Source organism: Nilaparvata lugens, chromosome 2, assembly GCF_014356525.2.
Source record: "Nilaparvata lugens isolate BPH chromosome 2, ASM1435652v1, whole genome shotgun sequence".
In the NCBI taxonomy this organism is placed as follows: Eukaryota; Metazoa; Arthropoda; class Insecta; order Hemiptera; family Delphacidae; genus Nilaparvata; species Nilaparvata lugens.
Genome location: NC_052505.1, coordinates 10164399 through 10169494, shown reverse-complemented (window position 1 = coordinate 10169494; position 5096 = coordinate 10164399). Strand labels below are relative to the sequence as shown.

The window sequence follows — 5096 nt, the reverse complement described above, 5'->3', positions numbered from 1 at the left end:
TATGGGCGTTCCCGCCGCAGGGATGGGTGTTTGAGTGTACCACCATAAATAAAAAAGTAGGAAAAATATATAGAGCTTTGAAATAACCGCTGAAGGTTTAAAACGAGCTAAATATGTGCGAGAAATGCTCTCACTTCTCTTCGCTTATATATTCAACTTTTGCATATACTGTTTTTCATGATAGAATTTTTCAATCTCCTTTGAAAGGTCTTTGATTGCTCCAATAGAATATTAATCCCCACATGCATTAAAAATTACACTCAAGGGTCAAACATTCAATCCAAATATTACGCATGCCATCTTGAAATCATGCGTTTGAAATTAAAATTGACACTGGATACTCATAAATGAATACGTGATTCTCACGTAATACTTGACTTATATTGGAAAATATAACAATTATAATTCATCGATTTACTACTCTATTCATCTACATATTACTCTATTTATACTCATAAATAGATATGTGATTCTCACTTAATACTTGACTTATGAAAAATATAACAATAATTTATCGATTTACTACTCTATTCAAACCCAACTCTTGTTTGAATGCTCATCATCCAACCATCAAGGAGTCCAAGACAATGTATTGTGCTATACCTGTTATTAATCCATTACGGATATTATTAATATTATTTACATCTCTTTTTCTGACAACAATGCTGAGTAGAATGTGAGTAGGCCTAATCCTATAAAAATAGAAAAGGTTGATTGGTGTTAAAGAATGAACTTAGATAATTCTATTCATTATGAGTTTATTGTACAATCAAAATTTATTCAGATTGGATTTTTGAGACTGGAGAAATTCATTATATGTTCAATTTTTTTTTCTTGAGATAATATTCATATAACAGTACCTACTGTAGACTTATTAGAATGAAGATAGTTCTATGCATTGTTATGAATATTGGAGTAAGTTCCTAGACCACATAACTGACGGTTCATCTTTCAAGTTTCAAGTTTCAAGTTTATATTGGGCCAGTTGAACATAGAAGTTATATATAGCCATGTCACAATTCACATTGAAGAAACATAGAATAAATAGCACAGGTACAACAAATACAATAGACAATAATAAATAAAATAGATAAGTTACATTGGAATCAAAGCAAATTTACAATTAGATCAGATAATTTAGTGGTATCCTGTACTTGGGTATTATTTAAAATATACAAATAATCACATTAAATTGACTAAGGTGTTGTGATCAGCAGTAATGAATTCCTCCACTGAATAAAATGGATTCACAATCAACCAGGATCTAAGTACTTGTAGAAAACGTTTATTTGGCAATGATCTAACTTGAGTTGGTAGCAAGTTATGGAATTTGTAGTCTACCACAGGGTAGCTCGACTTAGACCTTTCAAGTCTGCATCTTGGAATATTTATATACTCTCACGGTTTCTTGTGAAGTGACTATAAATGCCAATATTTTTTGGTAGCTTATCTTATTTGATGTATATATTTCAAACAATGGTAGATGAATTCATTAAAAACTGAGAGAATGCCATTTTTAGAAAGAAGTGGCATCTTATCCGCTGTAGTAATAAGGGTAGTACCGGTAAGGATGCAGATAGTAGGGGTAGCGATAATAGTGAGAGTAGGGTGTGTAATACGAGTGATATGATTCGGCTCCTTTCAACAGCTCCTTGGGTGCAGCCGCAGGGCCAGAAGAGGCAGGAGCTGCCAGAGTAACTGCCAACATCGTTTACACAAAAACGAGCAAAGCGATCTGAAATCACAATAATGATTGCACTTAGGAGCGATGCACACTGGAGAAATGCATATTTTATCATGAAACATGAAATTCTTTTTCAGTGAAACCGACGAAACTTGAGGTTAACCAAGTAGAGCATACACACTATGAGTCAATATAATAAAACTATAAATCTGAGTACCCTTTATAGTGTCTTTTTTCTTTAGGGCTAGTTTTTAATATAAATTTGTGTACCATTTTTTAATTATGTCGTCACGACATTCGGCTACTATCAAGTGATTCGGCTCATTATCAAGTGATAATCACTTGATATGTGAATCACTTGATAAATTATCACTTGATATGTGAATCACTTGATAATGGCATTAGTAGCCGAAACATGTTCCCACATAGCACACAAAGTATCGGATACATATCAAATACGTATCAATTAAACCTTTATAGTATGTATTACAAAATATGTTCCTCAAACGTATCTGATACATATTATTTGAGACAGAATTGATACGTATCTCCTATGTGTATCAGATATGAATCAGATACATACCCGCTAAATATTCCCACATTATTTCGTCACAATTGTGACGAAATAATTTTAAAGGGTACGCAGATTTATATTTTTATTTGTATTCAAAAGTAGCCCTAAAGAAAAAAAGACTATGAGTCACCTTGAAAGTTGGGTTTCGCTGGAACATGAAGTTTCATGGATCGCTCTTCTTGACAGCATCCCTTCAGATGTGATTATCACGTAATAATTGCTGTAATTATTGTTTGACAAATTAATCAAGTATTTTGAGTATTACTTGCAGCAGATGTCATTAGCATCATCCAAAATTCTATTTAAAACTGATCAAACTGTTTACAATTGAAGAATTGTACAGCAAATGAAGAATTGCTGTATTAATTTTTCATATAAAATGGTAATGATTTCTTATTCACATTCAGTGCTAACTGTCATTCATTTCAATATCGTTAAACTTTCAACTTAACCTTTCAATAATGTTAACTTTTCAATTTCAATGTCGATTTGGCAATTTTGTTTTTCATTTTTCTGATAAACAATGCTATGCTTCTTCAATGTTGTTTTCCATCACGAACTGCTTATTATTAAATCACTTTTTGCTATTAGAAAAAAAAACGACTAGCAGTCAGATATTTTACAATAAATGAATTAATCACTCACTGTGACAACGAGATCTTTCGGCAGGTTCACCATCTTCTTGGTTGTGGTATGCTATTCTATGCTATTGTACCGTGATTGGATAAGGTAACTAAGTTGGTCTAAATTGTACAATTCCATATAACTCCAAAGGTACGTACAGACATACGCGCCGCGAACATGAGCAATTCACTTTTAATCAGCTGATGCCAAGCTTTTTATATCTGTATCTTACCGTTTCTGTAAAAATACAGATATAGTCAGCTGATTAAAAGTGAATTGCTCATGTTCGCGGCGCGTATGTCTGTACGCACCTTTAGTTTCTCTATACACTCAAAGATAGCCTGTAGCTCGTGCACGTTTTTGTTACTAGTGGAACAACTAATTCCAAAATAGAATCAATAAGTGGCATCAAGATTCAGTAAAAGTTATAGTCTGATGAACTGTGCTATTGTAGGCCTACCGTGATTAGATTAGTGACTTTGCTTGTCTTAATTGTACGATTCCATATAACTCCTATACACTCAAAGCTATCCCTAAGTTTTTTTAGCTCGTGTACGTTTTTGTTACTTGTGGAACAACCTATTTCAACTAAGAATCAATAAATAGTGGCTTCAAGACTCTATAAAAATTCTCAAATTTATCGTGTCACCTGATGCTACAGACAAGGCTTGTATCTGTGCTTATATGAATACAGAATTGTGCTGCCGATCCCTGATCAAGGGATGAATTCAGTACTGTTCTTTCGTTTCTCACTCTTCTTTTTAACCGCCCCAACAAAATCACATTAAACAAAATTAGATGTGTTTCTTCGGTGTGCATGTCTAGGTTTCCATGAAACATTCCAGAAGAATTTCTCAACCTTATCTAACAACAATCAACTGTATTGCTTCCAATATGAATCAAATTCCCTCAAAAGTTTAACTCAATTTTAAAAAATTGTTTTAACAAATTCATACTCACAGTCAACTTCTTCATGTTGAGAGAAGAAAAAAACGAGGGTAACGTGCAGTGACACAAGTGCATCTAGTTTTCTCTTAGTCCTCCATTGGGCTATATATAGTTTAATTGAAGGTAATGTTTGCCAATTCCAGTCACCGCAGTGATGATAGGTGTGTGTGGAATTACCCTTCTGTACTTGTCTTTTTGCACAACATAAATTGTAAAAATAAAAATGTAACTGTGCTGATCCTTCGTTCGAAGTTATCATGTATGATCATATATAATTTTATCGTATAAAACAGCCTTCCACCTCTCCCATCCCTGTACAAAGCAATAAAATGTCTGTTATGCAGCGTATCGATTATTAATTAAAAGATCTATATTATTAATAATCAACTCAATTTTTTTCTAGTGGGATAGCTACTTAATGAGAGTGAAACTAGTTTAGAATAAGACCAGTACCTATTCCCCATAATAAACTAGTATGTCTATAGTTTATTCATCTATACGGTTCTCAACTAATAAAGTACCCGTATGGTAAAACTCTGCCAATAAATAGACTAGGTAGCCTACCTCTTATTTCTTTTCAATTTGCGTGACGGCATGACTCTCTCTCTCTCTCTCTCTCTCTCCATCTATCTATCGTCTCATGATCTCTTTGTTCTATTGTATTTTTGTTTGTAAAGGGTTGTGTAGCAGACATTTTTTTTGTAAAGGGTTGTGTGGCAGAGAGGACCTGGAGTCCTAATTCCGCCGTAATAAAGGCAAATAATCAATCAATCTCTTTCTCTTCCAATAGAGCTTAGTTACAACTACAATGTAAATGATCAAAACTAGAAGACAGACAGTAGCAAAGCATTATCCTAATAATTATGGTATTTTAGGAAGCCTACACATCAAAAGTGAAAAAAGTTTTTTTAGTTTGATCAAATTAGCTACCGTACCGGTATATGTATAGGCTATAGCCATAGATTAGAGTATGGCATGTATTAGAGGTGGCTATGCTATAGCTTATATAACAATATACTGTGTAGCCTACTATATTATATTATATACGGTATACTGTATATATATAAATCATGCGAATTTATCAATTTAGCATTCATTGTTCATGAAAATCCTTTGTTTAATCATGTGACTCTTATTATAACAAGCTAGAGAAATATAACATATTTACTAAGCTTTATCACGAAGCATAGTAGGCCTAAATACTATAGATAGTTTCTCAACTTATCCACCAAGTAAAGAGAAGAGCTAATACAGTAAAGCAAACTT

General features: G+C 33.1%; 1 long non-coding RNA gene across 1 annotated transcript; it reads right to left on the bottom strand.

Moving 5' to 3' along the window:
• Positions 1-741: 741 nt before the first annotated feature.
• On the bottom strand, positions 742-4184 carry LOC120349787. Its single transcript, XR_005570414.1, has 2 exons — positions 3843-4184; positions 742-1735 (listed from the first exon to the last, which is right to left on the bottom strand). It is a non-coding gene; the product is annotated as an uncharacterized LOC120349787 (long non-coding RNA).
• Positions 4185-5096: the final 912 nt, after the last annotated feature.